At 42.4% G+C, this 19,824-nt stretch overlaps 1 protein-coding gene across 2 annotated transcripts in view; it reads right to left on the bottom strand.

Moving 5' to 3' along the window:
• Pdss2 (decaprenyl diphosphate synthase subunit 2) overlaps positions 1-19,824 on the bottom strand; it is a 229,523-nt gene that overhangs the window by 62,138 nt on the left and 147,561 nt on the right. The window lies entirely within an intron of this gene.

Genomic DNA, 19,824 nt, shown 5'->3' on the forward strand with positions numbered 1-19,824 from the left:
GGATTCTATTTTGCTTAACATATAACAGAAATATATGCATGCTTAATATGATTTTTAATTTGAAAAGTTTTATGTGTATGAGTGTTTTGTCTGCATGCATGTCTGAGTACCACACATATGCCTAGTATCTATAGAGGCTAGAGGAAGGTATCAAATCCCTTGGACCTGGAGTTATAGACAGTTATGAGCCACTATGTGGGTGCTGGGACTTGAACAAGGGTCCTCAGGAAGAGTATCAAGTGCTCTTACCCACTGAGCCATCTCGCCTGCTCTCTTAATATCTTCTAGGGTAAAAAGGTTGTTAGGAGTGAATGATGCATGTCATTAATATTTAGAAAAAAGGCACTTAACCCTCTATACAAGCTTAGTAGAAATGCATTAAAGAGGACTGTAATGAGTATGTCTTCAGGAATCATTAGGCAATACTTGGGGGAAAAGGATGGTGTGTTAACAGCCTCATCTAATAGGACAAAAATCATTTATTTTGATTTATATCCTAGTCACACAGGAGATAGTAAAGTAGGTATCTGTAAGTTTCCCATTCACATAAATCATTTAAAAAGCAACTGGAAAGTTGTGACAAATGTCATCACTAAAACTCTTCAGAAGTGTTTCTAGGGGCTGGGGACATGGCTGAGTGGGTAAAGTGCTTGCTGTTCAAGTATGACCTGGGCTTCGATCCCTAGCATCCATGTCCAGCCAGCGTGCATCTGTAGCCCCAGCTCCAAGGGTGAGAAAGAAGGGCAGAGACAGGTGGGTCCCGGGGGCTCATGGCTCAGCTAGTCTAGCTGAAGCAGCAAACTCTGGGTTCAGTGAGAGACCCTGTCTCAAAAAGAGTAAATCTTTCCTCTTGACTTCCTCAGGATTTGACAGCAGTGAGTGAAACTAATACATGCTCCTGAGCCTATTCCAGGGATTCCTAGCAGGAAGCTTTAATTCCTTGCCACAAGGCCGCTATGCAGGACTAGTTACAAGATATGAGAACTGGTTTTCCAAAGGGAGTGAGGGACTGACGAGGAAATGCAAGAGCAGAGAGAGCTGGAAAGGAGAGCACAGGGAATACTAAGGGTGGGGCTCACTGATGATCTGGGGGGCTGGCTACCACAGATGGAGTCTGTGATTACATTTATTGGTTCAACAGTCCCAACAGTTTAGTCTCTTCAAACAGTCTACCAAATTGCATTCCAGAAAGAGGCTTCTGAGCCACATACTGACTGGCCAACTTTGAGACTGTCTTGCCTCTGACCAAAATTACTATTTGGTTGTTAACAAGTAAAAAGTACACATCATTACAACCAGAGAAGTCATTTCACTGATTAGCTGATTGCATTTCTTCTTTTACACCTTGATCCATGCATAAATTTAGCTTAAGTGAGGACGAGCAGGCAGCGGGGTAAAGCCAAGTGTAGCCTATGTGTCACTGACGATGGAGTGAGGCACAAATAAGGTACTCTTGACTACTGCTACAAATGAACATCTGTGTCTTCTCAAATGGAAACATTGAAGCCATGGTCCTAAGCATTGCTATTCTTTACAAGAAAGTAATTAAGGTTACATGAGGTCATAAGTCAGTGGCCCCAACCAGTAAGATTAGTGCCCTTGATCATTATTAGATACCAAAACTCTCTACTACTGTAAGACAAACTGCTAAACAGTCTGATTAATAAAGACCGGAGCCAGATATTGGGAATATCTGGAATAGGACAAGCCAAAGCCAACCTTACCTTACAGACCCTCAGCTTCCAAACAGACCTACTTCCTGTATATCCATGCCTTTCTGTTCAGCTAACTCATTTCCTCTCTCCACCCAGCTACATCACTTCCTCTTCCTGCCCAACTGTCACTTCCTGTCTGTCTGTACAGACCTCCAGACCATTATGGTTAACTAGTGTTGGAATTTAAGGCGTGTGCCACCATTGCCTGATTTCTATGACTAATATAGTGGCTGGCTTTTTTCCTCTGATCCTCAGATAAACTTTTTTGGGGAACACAGATAAAATATCACCTCATACTACTGTCTTTCTTTGCCATGTGAGGATACCTCTAGACAGGGGATGTCCTCAGACAAGGAATAGAGCCCTCACTAGAGATGAAACTGCCTGGAACTTTAAATATGTAGTCTCTGGACCATGATAAATAAATGTCTACTATGTATGGCAAGCCCAGCTGACTTACACAGTTACACTCTCTCTACAGTTAAGAACTTAAACTAGTAGTCTTTAATATTTTTTCTTTTTTTGCTGGGCAGTGGTGATACACACCTTTAATCCCAACACTTGGGAAGCAGAGGCAGGCAGATGTCTGTGAGTTCCAGGCCAGCCTGGTGTACAGAGCGAGTTCTAGGCCAGCCAGGCTACACACTGTAGAGGGTGTGTGCTGAATGGATTTCTTTCTTTGCAGCCAGGTCTTACTACATGCCCTGGCCGGGCTGAAGCCTGCAGTGCGCTTCCGTCTCTGCAGTGAAGCCAGTGACTGTGGGGAGCAGCATCCCTCTTCGCTTTTGACTGTGCCGCACTGTGAACAGCTGCTCTGCACTCCGCCCACTGGGCTTCCCTGCCATGATAGACACACCCAGAGTATGAGCCAAGGCAAACCTTTCCTTCCTCAAGTTGCTGTCAGATACTCTGTGACTAGTAAACATATTTATACACCTCTTCCCATATCTTTCAGCATAGTCTGAAAAACCAGAATGTTAATAAATTGTCTTACAGGTTTTTGAAAATATCTACATTCTGGTTATCCATTTCAATTCATCTCAAAATTAGTGGCATAAAACAACAGTCATTTTATTATTTGCAGATATTTTTGTGGGTCAGAACTTTAAATGAGGCTCTGTGAAGATGGTATATCTCTGTGTCATAATGGATCTCAGTTGGGAAGGCCAGAGATACTTGGGGTCAGTCGGAAGGCTGGTTTGTTTGTTGAGACAAAATACCCAACAAGATGCTCTCAAGGGAAGGAGAGTTTATTCTGGCTTATGGTTCCAGGAGACACAGTCCCTAGCGGGAGGCTAGCTCGTCCCAACGCAGTCAGAGTCAGGAAACAGAAGGAGAAGAAAGTAAAGCTTGGCTGTAGAACCTCAAGGCTTCTCCCCCAGTGTCCCACTTCGGTTCCACAATCTTCCCAATCAGTGCCAACTGGAGACAAGCCATAAAACACAGGAGCCAATGGGGGCATTTTACTTTTAAACCACAACAGCTGGGGATAACTCCAGTGGCTGGGGGTGGACTAGCTGAACTGCCAGGGATCTGATTCCAGCGAGACGAATTATTCACGCACTCGCCAATCAGTCCCATCTGGTCCTGGAGAGTCTAGGAAACTTTTCACAGACAGTGGTTGAGTCCCAAGGAGGTACTGTGAGAAGGAATGCTTCAGGAGAGCAATGAGAGACCCTCCAGTGACTGGGGGGCCTCACGGGACCACTCCAGTGATAGTCCACTGCCTGTGGTGTTCTTAATCCCTCTAAAATTCCCAGGAAAAAACATGAGTTCCCATCACCAAATAGGAGGCTATGGGAAGAGACTAAAAAAATTTCTGTTCCCCTCATTTTTAACTAATATAGGCTATTATTATTATCTTTATTATTTATTTGTTTGTCTTTTGAGACAGGGTTCCATGTAGAGCAGACACTAGACTCACACTCACCTCTGTGTCACTAAGAATGGCTTTGGACTTCTGATCAGTCTGCCTCTATCATCTGAGGACTGGGATTGCAGGACTGCTCCATTATGCTTGGTCCATGTGGTATGGGGATGAAACCCAGGGTTCCACGCATGCTAGGCAAGCTCTCCACTAACTGAGATTCATCTCTAGCCCTCTTTTTTTTTGAGACTGGGTCACCTACATCTCGGGCTGGCCTTAAAATTTCTATGTCATGGAGGATGACCTTGAATTCCTGACCTTAGTTCAGTTCACACATCTGGTCCTGCATGTGCTCACCCTGAGATGTTCATGAGGGTTCAGGAGGGAGTGTTGAGTAAACAGCTAGCGTCAGCTTCAGAGCTCAGGAGTGGCTGGGAGAGAGGCAGAGTGGAGACTCAGTTACGTACAGATAGGTCCTGACCGAGGGCGTGGGTTCCACTTCCGAGATTGTTCTTGTCCTCTGAACAGAACGGTATTCTTTAATCTTTCAGGACTCCTCTCTCTCTCTCTCTCTCTCTCTCTCTCTCTCTCTCTCTCTCTCTCTCTCTCTCTCTCTTTCTGACTGTCAGACTGGGTGGCAAGCACCCTTACACACTTAGCTATCCCATCAGCTCAGCTCTATTGCTAATAAAGGGTTCATAATGACAACCCGACCAGATTCCAATAGAAACAACTGAATTAGATCTTATACTCCAATCTCTTCACTATGTCAACTATCAGGAGATGGAGTTCCTTTTCTGAGCGAGAGTGTCTTTACTAAGACACCACCGCTACTCTCTGGTTTCTAAGTGAGGTTGAAAACCAGTTGTTTGTAATTTTTTGTTGAAAGCACCACTCTTACATAATGGTTTAACAAAAAGAGAAACGGCTGGGCGGTGGTGGCGCACGCCTTTAATCCCAGCACTCAGGAGGCAGAGGCAGGCGGATCTCTGTGAGTTTGAGGCCAGCTTGGTCTCCAAAGCGAGTTCCAGGAAAGGCACAACAGCTACACAGAGAAACCCTGTCTCGAAGAAAAGATTCTTCTAAAGTGCCTGGATCAAACTCAGGACCTGGTACCTGCTAAGCAGTCACTTGAGCAATATCCCCAGCCCTTTGTTTAATGTTTGGAAAAAACAACAAGAACTCTCTGTAGCATTAGTAATCAAATAATGCAAACTCCAGAACTATTGTCTTTTAGTGTTCGTCAAGAAGAAATGATGCTAAATTCAAAATCCAATCACAGCAGAGAAGGGTTGTGCTACAGTCACTCCAACTTGCTCCCCATAGTCTCCATTTCATTTATCCTTCTCTGTGCACCAGTACCCATTTACTCGGCAGTCTCCAAGGATGAATCTCCACTCCCATCTCTGAGCTCTTGACGTTTGTATCTGAAAAGTCTGCCAGACGCCCACATTAATCTAACCTCAAGTACACTGATGCACTTTTCTCTAACAGCAATCCTCCTTTACAGCGACTTTATCACCTTTTCCTCCCGGTCAACCAGGCACAGAGCTGGTGTCAATTTTTATTTCTTGTCCCATGACTGGCGTGCTTGACACACACCCCGATGAGCACTTAGTATAGCGACAACACAAAGGCACTTATATTTCACAAGGGGGGGAGGGTGTTGTGTTTGTTATTTTATAAAAAAGATGTTATAATGTAGGTCAAAAAGTCTTTTGGTCTAGCACTTCTGGCTAAAATACATGGAACAGGATGATCACAGTCAGTGTCCTATTGCTGTGAAGAGACGCCATGACCTCAGCAACTCTGATAAAGCCAAGTATTTAATTGCGGGCTGGCTTACAGTTTAGAGCTTTAGTCCATTATGGTCATGGAGGGAAGCATGGCAGCACACAGGCAGACATGGTGCTGGAGGAGGAGCTGAGAGTTCCACATCCTGATTTGGAGGGCAGAGGGTGGGGGAGGGGAGGAGAGAGAAGAAGAGAGAGCCAGAGCAAGCGAGAGACAGAGACAGAGAGAGGAGGGAGAGAGAGAAAGAGAGGGAGAGAGAGAGAGAGGGAGAGAGAGAGAGAGAGTTACATATATACATACAAACAGACAGACAGACAGACACTGGGCCTGGCTTGGGCCTGTGAACCCAAAGCCCACTTCCAGTGACATACTTTTTCCAACAAGGCCACACCCCTAATCCTTTCAAATAGCGACACTCCCTGGTGACTAAGCATTCAAATCTACGAGCCTATGGGGGCCATTCCTATTCAAACCACCACACTCCACTCCTTAGCTCCCATAGGCTTGCAGCCATATCATAACGCAAAAATGCATTCAGTTCAACTTCAAACGTCCCCACTGTATCATAGTCTCAACACTGTTTAAGAGTCCAAAGTTCAAATCTCTTCTGAGAGTCATGGCAATCTCTTAACTATAAATGTTATTTATTAAGCAGCACATTGTTATTCATTAAGCGGTGCTGTTTACCATGTGAGAAAAGCCACAAGGTACGACAAAACCCACTGTAAGAGTTTATGAGGGGAAGGGAACAGAAGGGGGTGCTTAGGCCTATGGAAAGATCGTGCAGGAAAAAAGGGTGGAGGGATGAGTGGGACCTGCTTTTATAGATTCCCCGCACACGCGCATAAGGGCTTACATAGCTATGCCACACAGATGCACAAGTTACGTGATCATGCAGCACTGCGGATTATGTAGGATGTAAGGCCCTGGGATGACTAAGCATCTTGCCAGCACATGCATGGTCATGGGGGAGTGGCTAGGAGTTCTAACAGTAACCCCAGTATAAACAAAACAAAGAAGCAGATCACATACTTCCAACACACAGTGGCACAGGAAATACATACCATTCCAAAAGGAAAGAATGGGAGTATATCGAGAAAATACTGGAATAAAGCAAAATCTAAACCCAGCAGGGCAAACTCCAAACTCTGCACCTCCATGTCTAATGTCAGAGTGCTCTTTAGATCTCCAACTCTTTTCAGCTTTGTTGATTGCAACACACTTCTCTATCTTAGGCTGGTTCTACTCCCTGTTAGCAGCGTTCCTAAAAAGGATCAAATCATTTAGATAATTTTGGAGTCAATGATGCTAAAGGTTAATGTGCCTGATAACGGAGCTGTCAAAAACATGGAGGAGAATCAGATAGAACTAGAAGGAGAAATAGAAATAATCCACAATTAAACTCACTAATTAATTAACTATGCTAGGCTTCGTTCTTTTCCAGACAGTTTCACGTCCCCAGGCTGGCCCTGAATTCCTGATCCTCCTGTCTCTATCTCCTGTGTGCTAGGATTACAGGCATGCACCCTATGGCCAGTGAAAAACCATTATACAGACTCCAATACACCTTTCTCTCAGTGACTGACAGAGCAAGCAAATGAAAACAACAAGTCGTGAATACTTAAATGACATCACCCACCAAACGGCTTAGTGGCTGTTGAGCTCCAGGAACAACAGAATGTGTGCTCCCTTTAACTGAACATGGAACACTTAGCCAGACACATTATATCTGGGCCATAAACAAGCCTACAATAAATTTAAAGTAACTCAAATTGGGCTAGAGAGATGGCTCAGTAGTTAAGAGCACTCGTTGTTCTTTGAGAGGGCCTGAGTTCAATTCCCAGCACCCACATGGCAGCTCACAACTGTCTGTAACTTCACTTGCAGTGGATCTGATGCCCTCTTCTGGCCTCTGTGGGCACTAGGCATGCACATATTGAACACACATATATGCAGGCAAAACACCCAAACACATAAAATAAAATAAGATAAAATAAGTTAAAAATAACTCAGATTTGATCAAAAGTTTTCTAATAACAATAGCATTATAAATCAATAATAATAAATCAAGACACCTGGAAAATATTCCACATATTCAAAAACAAAGTAACAAATTTCTTAACCACAAGTCAAAGAAAAAAAATGAAAATGAAAACTGGTAAGTGGTTTGATGTGTGTGAAATGAAAGGCAACATAACAGAGATTTCTGGGATACCATTAAAGTAGCATACAGGATTGTCATCCAACTAGAACATCCTAGCTGAAATACTGGAAAAATTCAACTTCTAACTTAAACCCCAAGGAAGAAAGAGAGAAAGCATAAACTCCTAGTATTAGGAATGAAAGGAGTTACAAATTCTGTGCCAGTGAATCTGCTACCTTGTGTGAAATAACATCTTCCTATGGGACATAAATTGACTGCCAAAGCTCCTGTGAAGGACACAGTTTAAACAGTTCAGTAACTATTAGGGCAATCGAACCCGTAGTGATAAACAAACACACCTATTCCCACACAGACCCACACAGCTTCACTGTGAGGGTGGCGAATGTTTCACTATCGTCTTGATACTCACACCAGGCAGATATACAGTCAATCCCAAATAATACCAATATTTTCACTGAACACAGATATACATATTAACAAAATCTTAGCATTGCAAAGTCAATAATTTATAATTTATAAAAAAGAGATGGTATTATGCTCAAGTAGGGCTGTATGGTCTCATATTTGAAAAATCAATATTTGCCATATTCATAGATTATAAAATAATCTAAAAGGGTATGTATGAGGCCACAAATTCTATTTTTACTATAGCAAATAAATAAATAAATAAATAAACCCCCAAACAAACCAAAAACCTCAAAGAAAGAAAAACATTTTTAAAAAATGGCCATTTCAATAGTTATTGAGAAAAAAATTCTATAGAAATCATGTGTGAACACACACACCCAACATCAATTTTTTTTAATTATTTTTATTATTTTTTTTTAATTTTTTGAAGGTACAATCTTGCTTGGCAGCCCAAGTTGGCCTCAAAGTTTTGATTCTCTTTTGTGTGCCACTATGGCTGTCTTAAAATCCAGTGCTAACTCCTGGCAAAATTCTTAGGAAGCCAGGGAACTTCTCTGCTAAGCAAGGGACTCTAAAAAAAGGCAAGAGGATCTGGGGAAACAGTTGAGTCATGCACGTGTGTGGACTGCGTTTTCATCCAAAACCTACGCAAAGCACTTGGTTTTCATTCCAGTGCTGCTATGGCAAGAAAGGAGCATCCTCTGCAAGCTTGGAGGTGAGTTAGGCTCTCATTTGCAGCAGTGAACAACAGGATCCCCTGCTCCAAACGAAGAGGAACGTGAGGACTAACACCTGAGGTTATCCTCTGACCTCCACAGAGGTGCAAGAAATGTGTGTGCCTGCATACACAAGCAAGCACATCTCTCTCTCTCTCTCTCTCTCTCTCTCTCTCTCTCTCTCTCTCTCTCTCTCTCTCTCTCTCACACACACACACACACACACACACACACACACACACGCACACACCAAAACAAAAGAAAAATAAAGCCCTAGAACCAAAAGGCCTGCAGGTAACATCGGGCTGTCCATCCCTATCACTTCTACATTATACACTTATATAGGATGTGGTTGTTGGGTTGAGGATTTCCTTTTACCCCACACAAGTTAATAAGCTAGCTTTTATTATTTTATGAATGGTAGTAAAAACACAATGCTCTTGAGTTAGAGAGGAAGGACTGTGCAAGGAACATGTGCACCATGTGTTTGCATTAGTTACTTTTGATCCAACTCCTGCAGAGGCAATATAACGGTTTAGATGGATGCTATGATTTTGGAGGCATTAGTCAAAGCTGAAGACCCGAGTTGGGAAGATTTGAAGGCGTGGGTCAAAGCTGAAGACTGGAGTTGGGAAGATCTACTGCTTTTGTTGCAAGCAGTAAGCAAGATTGTTAGCTCATCTTTCAAAGCAACAGACTACATGAAATTTCTGAAAAATGTCCTAGGGAGGGTCTGCAAGGTAGTTCAGCAGGCAAGGATACCTGCTGCCAAGACGGATGCCTCAAGTTCAATCCCCAGGACTGACATGGTTGAACTGACTGGTGAAAGTTGTCGTCTGACCTTACACATGACCTCCACAGTGACCTCCACAGTGGCACGCACACGCTCATATACATATACAAAATAAAGAAATAAAATGTTAAAAAAAACCTTGCAGTTTTGGATAACCTTGAAATATGTGTAGTAATGACAGTGATCTAGGGAACATTTTCTCTACCAATATTACCTAGTGCAAGAAGACAAGAAAAAGAAACAAAAAAAGCATTTACTTTGAAAAGAAGGGTTTGTTTATTCAAAAGGGGTTATGACTGTCTACATGGGGGTTCCACAGAATCTACAAAATCAAAGGCTATTATGACTAACAAACTAGTAAGATTGTAGGATGCAAGATAAAACAACAATGAACCAACAACCAACAAAACTGCCCAACCCCCCCAAAATCTCCCCAACATCACACAGCCCAATTAAAATGGGCAAAGTATTTATAGAGGCAGTCCACTAAAGGGTATTAATAGCAAATAAACATGAAAAGATGCAAGACGCTCAACACTGTTGTGGCTAAAACCACAATGAGCTTAAACCGCAAGATAGACCAAAATTATATTTTAGAATGTCACATTAAGTTTTAGCAAGGTGTGGAAAAACTGGAATTCTCATACATGGCTGACAGAAATGTAAAATGACTCAGCAGGTGAAAGCATGTCTTCAGGTCTCTATTGCTGTGATCAAACACCATGACCAAAGCAACTTGCGGAGGAAAGGAACTATTCCATTTACACTTCCAGGCAACAGTCCATCACTGAGGGAAGCCAGGGCAGGAACTCAAGGCAGGAACCTGGAGGCAGGAGCTGATGCAGAAGCCATGGAGGGTGCTGCTTACTGACTTGCTCATGGCTTGCCCCGCCTGTTTTCTTATAGCACCCAGGACCACAAGCCTGGGGTGGCACCACCCACAGTGAGCTGGTACCTTCTACATCGGTCATCAATCAAGAAAATGCACCATAGGCCTATCTGGTGGGCATGCTTTTTTAATTGAGATTTCTCTTTCAAAATGACTTTAGTTTGTGTCAAGTTCATGGAAACTAGCCAGCACAGAGTACTATATACCCATTGTATGACACACAAAGTCCTCTATTAGGTTTCTATCCAAAAGAAACTAAATAGCAACATGATTATTCCTAGGTAAACCCAAGAGAAACAGTACATATTTACATGGGCTGTTCACATATGAATGCTGCCCATTTAGAATACTTTAACACTGGAAACATCTCAAATGTTCACTAGTAGGTGGATCATAGACTGTGGTAGATCCCTACAACTGAATACTACTTAGCAGTAATGAACTATTTATATATGTAGGATGGATGCATTTCAATATAACTATTCAAAGACCCCAGTCAAAGTATTGATATTTCTAGATCCATTTATATAAACTCTATCAACTTAATTGTGACAACAGTTTCTTTGGTCCATGCATAACATATATCTAGACATCAGGCAGTGTACTTTTAAGTATTTCTAGTTTATTGTATATTAATAATCCCTCCAAAAATATGAGAAAAATCTTCCATTACAATCATTCTAGATCTTTTGAAATAATTAATTTAGCAACAGGTGGGTGGGGGCCACTACTGATATGCCAGGTACTGTTTTGGTATTAGAAACACAGTGGCACTTACATTCTTGTAGGAAGAGACTCAAAGTTGGTAAGGATGATAAAAAACACCAGATGGTAACACTTTTGATTAAGATAAAAATAATTAAGTAAATATCTATTAAAATATTTCCAACTGGGTATGTAGCGTGGATTCTGAAAAGGTAATGCCAGCAGTGGTATGAATGCCGAGAAGGGCAGAATGTCAACCATACAGTAGTTCCCTTGTTTGTCCTTCTCCAGTTTCTACGATGGTATCAGCTCGACATTCTGGCAGATCTTCCACCATCGTCATAAATCATCCCTGTGGGTTCCTCTTTTTTTTTTTTTTTTTTTTTTTTAAGATAGGAGCTCAGTTTGTAGCCCTGGCTGACCCAGAACTCACTATGTAGAACAGGCTGGCCTCAAACCCAAGAGATCTACATGTGTTGTAGAATATTATTTCAAGGTGTGTTACTTTTGTTTATGCTCTGGAATGTTTGTTTAATGATGTCAAGATGTGTTTGATTAAATAAAATTCACTTGCAGTCAGAAGGCTGCGTCAGCAACTAGCTGACAGGAAGTAGAAGGGAGGAGCCAGGTGAGAAAGGGTTTATAAGGAGGGGCGAGGAGAAGCAAGAGGGCTTTTTGGAGGACATGAGCAAGGAGAGGAGGTGAGCGACTTGCTATTCAGCCTCTGAAGAGCAGAATTCCACCTTAACTTTGGATCTTGGTTCTTTAGAGGGAGAGAGGTTTAGTTAAGTTCCCTTCATAGCACTGGAAGTGTCCGGGCCTGAGGAAACATAATTCCCTCTGGCTACGGCCCTTGCGGCCTAAGCACTGCTGGTAGTAGTGGAGTTACAGCTACTGATTCAGACCGCTGTGGCTTAAAAGGCAGCAACAATTTTAATAAAGGACAGTGTACCTGCCTCTGCCTCTAGAGAGCTGGGATTCCAGGCGTGCACCACCATGCGGTGCAGTGTTTTTTTTCCCTGCTCCTTTATTGCTACGTGAAAGAAACCCGATTTCAACTGTTTTATCATGTCATTCCTCTCCCTACAATGCCCTCCATTCTATACATCCCCTCCATCCTTCAATGTCTCCATTCTATACATCTCTTCCATCCTTCAATGTCTGCATTCCATACATCTCCTCCATCCTTCAATGTCTGCATTCTATAATCCCCTCCATCCTTCAATGTCTACATTCTGTACATCTCCTCCATCCTTCAATGTCTCCATTGTATACATCTCCTCCATCCTTCAATGTCTGCATTCCATACATCTCCTCCATCCTTCAATGTCTCCATTCTATACATCTCCTCCATCCTTCAATGTCTGCATTCCGTACATCTCCTCCATCCTTCAATGTCTCCATTCTATACATCTCTTCCATCCTTCAATGTCTGCATTCTATACATCTCTTCCATCCTTCAATGTCTGCATTCCATACATCTCCTCCATCCTTCAATGTCTCCATTCTATACATCTCCTCCATCCTTCAGTGTCTCCATTCTGTACATCTCCATCCTTCAATGTCTCCATTCTATACATCCCCTCCATCCTTCAATGTCTCCATTCTATACATCTCTTCCATCCTTCAATGTCTGCATTCCATACATCTCCTCCATCCTTCAATGTCTCCATTCTATACATCTCCTCCATCCTTCAGTGTCTCCATTCTGTACATCTCCATCCTTCAATGTCTCCATTCTGTACATCTCCTCCATCCTTCAATGTCTGCATTCTATACATCTCTTCCATCCTTCAATGTCTCCATTCTATACATCTCTTCCATCCTTCAATGTCTGCATTCTATACATCTCCTCCATCCTTCAATGTCTCCATTCTGTACATGTTCTCCATCCTTCAATGTCTCCATTCTATACATCTCCTCCATCCTTCAATGTCTCCATTCTGTACATCTCCTCCATCCTTCAATGTCTCCATTCTATACATCTCCTCCATCCTTCAATGTCTGCATTCCGTACATCTCCTCCATCCTTCAATGTCTCCATTCTATACATCTCCTCCATCCTTCAATGTCTCCATTCTGTACATCTCCATCCTTCAATGTCTCCATTCTGTACATCTCCTCCATCCTTCAATGTCTACATTCTGTACATCTTCTCCATCCTTCAATGTCTTCATTCTATACATCTCTTCCATCCTTCAATGTCTGCATTATATAATCCCCTCCATCCTTCAATGTCTGCATTCTGTACATCTCCTCCATCCTTCAATGTCTCCATTCTGTACATCTCTTCTATCCTTCAATGTCTCCATTCTACACATCTCCTCCATCCTTCAATGTCTGCAATCCATACATCTCCTCCATCCTCCAATATCTGCATTCTATACAACTCCTCCATCTTTCAATGTCTGTCTCATACAGCTGACCCTTTTTAAAAAGATTTTCTGATTTCCCCACCTAGATGTGACATCTTGTTTACATTTCTCTCCTGTCATTTTCTCCTTGAGCACAATTATCTTGCTATTACATTTTAGACAATGGCATAGAGCTCTGCAGGCAGGAACAGCACCTCTGATTTCTAGAAGACTCAGTTACCTTATTTTTATATTTGACTCGAAAGCTGCCTAAGCGTCAAAGGAAAGAAGTATAAACATCAGACAATAAAAGAAAAAGACTTATCTTGCCCCAGAAATTCTATGACTAATATGTAAAGTATAAACTCTGCTTAAAAAACCCAGTCTGGATCTCTACAATTTCAGTGGCTGTTAATTATCCAGAGAACTAGAGTAAAGCCTCTTATTTGGGGTCCAGGGCCAAGCCCCCAGCATAGTCTGCATGAAGACAGGGAAGCAGTGGCTGTTTCTCTTCTTAGTATCAGCGAGGCAGAGGCATGGCTTCACAAAGGACTGTGGGTAAATTCCTAAGGCAGAAGCAGTAATCGGTGAAGAAGAAACAGATACAATTTCAGAAAATGGGCATGTTAGCAGTCCTAACCCACTACTCCAATTTTTAAATTGTTTTTAAGTGTATTTATTTTTATGTATATGGTGTTTTGTCTGCCTGTATTTCTGTTCTAGTTTTATTTTATGTGCAGTGCCAGTGAAGGCCAGAAGAGGGCACTGGATCCCCTGGGACAGGTGTCACAGATGGCTAGGAGCCTCAGTGTGGATACTGGGAATCGAACCCGAGTCCTGCTGGAAGGGCAGTGAGTGTTCCCAACCACTCTCTCTGTCCAGTTCCTGTCCCCCAGGTCTGAGGATGTTAGGAAATCACCTCGAAGGCTATAGGGTCGAATCACAGTTACAGTAAAAAATAATTAGAATGGAGCCCGGCAGGGGTGGCGCACGCCTTTAATTCCAGCACTCGGGAAGCAGAAGCAGGCGGATCTCTGTGAGTTCGAGGCCAGCCTGGGCTATAGAGCGAGGTCCAGGAAAGGCGCAAAGCTACACAGAGAAACCCTGTCTCGAAAAAACAACAACAAAAACAAAACAAAACAAAGCACATGTGTAGATGTAACATATTCTTCAGAGTTTGTGTGTGAGAGTGGAGCTGCTGGAAACTTAACTACGGTCTTGGCACAGTCTAGGCAAGTACTTTACCACTAAGCTTCATCTTTAGCTCTAGATTTTTTTAAATGCAAACTGTGAAATACAGCAGAGTTATATGCATGAAACACAAAATTTGTATAATGGTTCAGTAATTTATAGTATAGTACTATAAATAAACTATTAAATAGCCACTCAAATCATACTTTGAAAACATTTTTAAAAAATATTTTTTAATAATATATTTTATTTCATGTGCATTGGTGCTTTTGTCTGCATGTGTCTCTGTGAGGGTGTCAGGTCCCTTGGAACTGGAGTTACAGACAGTTGTGAGCTGCCATGTGGGTGCTGGGAATTGAACCTCGGTCCTCTGGAAGAGCAGTCAGTGTCTTAACCACTGAGACATCTCTCCAGCCCCTATTATATATTATTTTATATAGGTACTTTGTATGTCTGGTGTGTGTCTCATGCCTTTGGAGGCCAGGAGAGGGCATCAGATATCCTGGGACTGGAGTAACAAAGTTGTGAGCTGTCACGTGGGTCTCTTCTGGACCTTTTGCAGTGTCTCGATTATGGTTTAGACTTTAACAGTCTCACTAGGCAGCGCTGGGTGGCCTGGAACTCTCTCTGGAGATCAGGTTTGTCCTGAACTTGCATCCGTCCTCCTCTGCCTCACAAGTGTTAAGATCACAGGTCTGTGTCATCATATGTGGCAGCATTTTTAATTCTTTATTGATCATGTAGTTCTTTTACTAATGAGAAACAAGTGGTAACTTTGTTGAAATGTTTAGCTATTCTGGTTTGTGACTCCAAAGTCAATGTTAAGGTATAGATTTCTCAAGTACAATGAGAACATTAGTGTTCTGTATGAGCAGAACTTACATTTGTAAAGCACTTGCCTACTGTGCATGAGACTCTGGTTTGCATCCCATACTGACCCTCCCAAGGAAAGTATTCTGGCAGTTTGTTATCTGCAATCTTTAAACAAAGGTTCTTGCTGTGGGATGCCTTTCTATATGCTGTGAATATGTGTTGCTGTGATTGGTTGATACATAAAGCTACACTGGTCTATGGCAGGGCAGGATAAAGTTAAGAAGGGTGGAGTTGGGGAGATGCCAGCCTGCCACCCAAGGAGCAATAAGATGCCAGTAGACTGGTAATGCCATGGCAACATACAGATTAATAGAAATGGGTTGCATTAAGTAAGAAGCGCTAGTTAACAAGAAGCCTGACCCATAGGCCATACAGTTTATAAGTAATATAAGCCTTCGTGTGTTTACTTGGGACCAAGTGGCTGCGGGAGGTGGGTGGTGGGAGAGATTTGTCCCTACCAAGGGGCTGGACAGGACCAGAGAAACTTAAAGCTACAGGTTCTAGTCTTGGCATTAATTTTAAAACCACACAGTACTATCAGTAAGAAGATCAAGAACATCAGAGCTGACCTGTGCAGTAGTTTTTTCACTGTCTTAGGGGCAGGAGCGGCATGGTTCCCCTTTGCACCACTGATACATATGATAATGCTTAGAGAGTTTCACTGACTGCATTTGAATTACTGCAAACAGTAGCTTGCTTTTTAATCTATGTATAGTTGGGAGTTTAAGAAGACACTTTATTCCTTGCTATAAAAATGAACTGGTGTGAGAATTGGAAACTGTGTATAATAAAGCAGCATGGGCTGGCAATGCAAATATATGGTAAATGACCATTTAAAATGCCGCTTCTCTACTTAACTGGTTTATTTTCTTTGCTTCTCTTCCTCCTCATTTTTTTTTTTAAAGATTCATTGTTTTTGTGTATGTATGTGTGTTTGCCTGAGTTTATGTTATGTGTACCACATACAGGCAGGTGCCCCAGGAGGCCAGAGGGTCTCAGATTCCTTGAAATGAGTTAAAGGCATTGTGAGATGCCTAAGTTGGGTGCTAGGAATTGAACTCAGGTCCTCGGAAAGAACTGCAAGAGCTCTTAACCCCTGGGCTATCTCTCCAGCTTCATCTTTTTCTTTCTTTCTTTTTTGAGACAGGGTTTTACTATGCAACCTTGGTTGGCCTGGAACTCTATAGACCAGGCTGGCCTCTGCCTCCCAAACACTGGGATTAAAGGTGTGTACACTACACCTTGCTTTTAATTGGTATCTTTAATTAGCTATTATAGAAAAAAATGAGGTAAAAAGTTTTTTTTCTTATACAGATTTTTAAAAAGTCCAAGGGTTAATTTATATATATATGTATATATACATATATATATATATTATTTTACAATACCATTCAGTTCTACATATCAGCCATGGGTTCCCCTATTCTCCACCCTCCCACCCCCTCCCCTTACCCCCAGCCTATCCTCCATTCCCACCTCCTCCAGGACAAGTCCTCCCCCGAGGACTGCGATCAACCTGGTAGACTCAGTCCAGGCAGGTCCAGTCCCTTCCTCCCAGACTGAGCCAAGTGTCCCTGCATAAGCCCCAGGTTTCAAACAGCCAACTCATGCAATGAGCACAGAACTTGGTCCCACTGCCTAGATGCCTCCCAAACTGATCAAGCCAATCAACTGTTTCACCTATTCAGACGGCCTGATCCAGCTGGGGGCCCCTCAGCCTTTGGTTCATAGTTCATGTGTTTCCATTCATTTGGCTATTTTTTTTCAATAATTGAGTAAAACTGAAATTTATTATATGCCACAGTCGTCCTAGGGACCTCCATGCTATATATATAGCCTCTATGGTTCTATGGGTTGTGGTCTGATTGTTCTTTATTTTATATCTAGAATCTACCTATGAGTGAGTACATACCATAACTGTCTTTCTGGGTTTGGGTTACCTCATTCAGGATGATTTTTTCTAGTTCTATCCATTTGCCTGCAAATTTCATGCTTTCATTGTTTTTCTCTGCTGAGTAGTACTCCATTGTGTATATGTACCACATTTTTTTCATCCATTCTTCCGTTGATGGGCATCTAGGTTGTTTCCAGGTTCTGGCTATTACAAATAGTGCTGCTGTGAACATAGCTGAGCATGTATCTTTATGGTATGAATCAGCATTCCTTGGGTATATGCCCAAGAGTGGGATGGCTGGGTCTTGAGGTAGTTCGATTCCTAATTTTCTGAGAAACCGCCATACTGATTTCCACAGTGGTTGTACAAGTTTACATTCCCACCAACAGTGGAGGAGTGTTCCCTTTGCTCCACATCCTCTCCAACATTGGTTGTCATTGGTGTTTTTGATCGTAGCCATTCTAACAGGTGTAAGGTGGTATCTCAGAGTCGTTTTGATTTGCATTTCTCTGATGATTAAGGATGTTGACCAAGGGTTAATTTTTATTATAAGGAAGAAATGGCTCACAAGCTAGTAAATGCAAAAGTAAAAATATTTTTACAATAAGTAGAGCAAAGGATGAATTTCCTAAATTACTTTGCATGTTTCCATGATCACAATTTACCTATAATGTGTTAAATACTAGTAGTGTAAGTTGTGTGTTTTCACTGCTTTAAGGAAGATTAGGTATATATAAAGCACTTCTGGAGAAGGTGATTTATAAAGCACCCAGTTCCAATTACCTCTCACTTTAATGCACTCAGAGTCCCAGAGATACTGCTCCACAGAACGCTAACTCACTACTACCAGATCTCCATCACTGCATTAACTTGGCACATAGAAAACAGACTGCCATTGTATTCTTTATCCCTAGAGGGATGAGACGATCTGCAGCTCACTTGAATCTCAAAGCAATTCTGTGATGAATCGATGAATTGGTTCAAGGCTGAGGAGGTTGAGCAACAGAGACCCACAGCATGGGCCTCACTTCCCATATGACCTCTGCTTGTCCTGACTTCTCAGTCATGCCAGAGCATGCCAGCCCGGTCTGTGTGTTTGTGTGTGTGGGAGGGGCTGTGATCTCTCCCTTTCCTGGAATGGCAAGCACATTCAGGAAGGCTGGGCCAGGCACTGGGCTCTGGTTAGGAAGGAAAATGGGGTTAACTTAAACTGGACCTGGGGTGCGAATGGAAGCTGTACGAATCACTCCAACTGCTGTGGTCCACTATGTACTTTTGTTTTCATTATTGAAAAATCACTGATCTCCCAATGGTGTAGCTCTATTCTGAATCTTAACTGCTTTGAAAAGATTCAAGTGCTTTAAAGGACCTTGATGGGGGTGGGGGTGGGGTGGGGTGGGGCAGATGAACAAGGCATTGTTGTGTATTCTTTTGAGACAATGTATTAGCTAATGAGAAAACATCAGTAACCCTTCAAAGTCTTTGTTGTTTCTTCTGTTCTCTTTCCAAACACATCATATATTTTAAAAATTGCATGAGACTTGGAATAAAAAAAACCAACCAACTACCCTGAGTTCAAATCTAACCCTCTAACCCTCAGACAAATTAATGAGTTTTAGACATTCAGCTTTGATGCTGTTTATCAGCTGTAAATAATAATAATTTCATTCACAAAGTGCGATTATCCCACGAGTGTGGCCCGTTCATCTGATGTGTGAAGGATGTCCTGTGAAACTGCTGCTGCTGTCTGTCTGACAGAGTACTAACAACTGTTCCCACGATCACTAGTGAAGCGGGCAACCACAGCGCACAGGCAGAGGAGTGGGTAAATTCACCAGACCAACAGCAACGCTCACTTCAAGATCTCAAGTGAGTGTGGCACACCTATGACCTCAGGGGGGCAGGGGAAGGCTAAGGAAGGCAGAGGCAGGAGGATTACACTGGGTACACTTGCTTTTGTCTCTCTGAGGCAGTCCCACTTTATATCTCAGGCCTAGATGGTATTATGTAGTTCAGGTTAGCCTTGAATTCATGGCAGACTGTTTTGAGTCCAGCCAAACTTATCAAGACATTTTGTCTCAACAAGTAAACACCCTAAAAAACAAAATGGACAGAGATTAGTAACTAATGAATACCTTATATGGGATTGAGTTGAGTGCCTCTGAAACATGCCAGGCGAGAACAACGTCTAACCGCATCAACAGGTCACTGTAGAGATGATTTGGTGAGACCTTAGGTAAGGCCTATGGAAGCTGTCAAATCAGGGTTGGTTAAGGCAGAGTGGGGTAGAGAGCGAGGCTAAGAGCAGAGCGCTGCAGTTCCAATCCTTGGCAGTAAGTTGTGTAACCTTGAAAGATCATTCAACCTTTTCTACATTTCCATCTTCTCTCTCTCTCTCTCTCTCTCTCTCTCTCTCTCTCTCTCTCTCTCTCTCTCTCTCTCTCTCAGATCAAATGAAGAA

Source organism: Peromyscus leucopus, chromosome 8a, assembly GCF_004664715.2.
Source record: "Peromyscus leucopus breed LL Stock chromosome 8a, UCI_PerLeu_2.1, whole genome shotgun sequence".
Classification (NCBI taxonomy): domain Eukaryota; kingdom Metazoa; phylum Chordata; class Mammalia; order Rodentia; family Cricetidae; genus Peromyscus; species Peromyscus leucopus.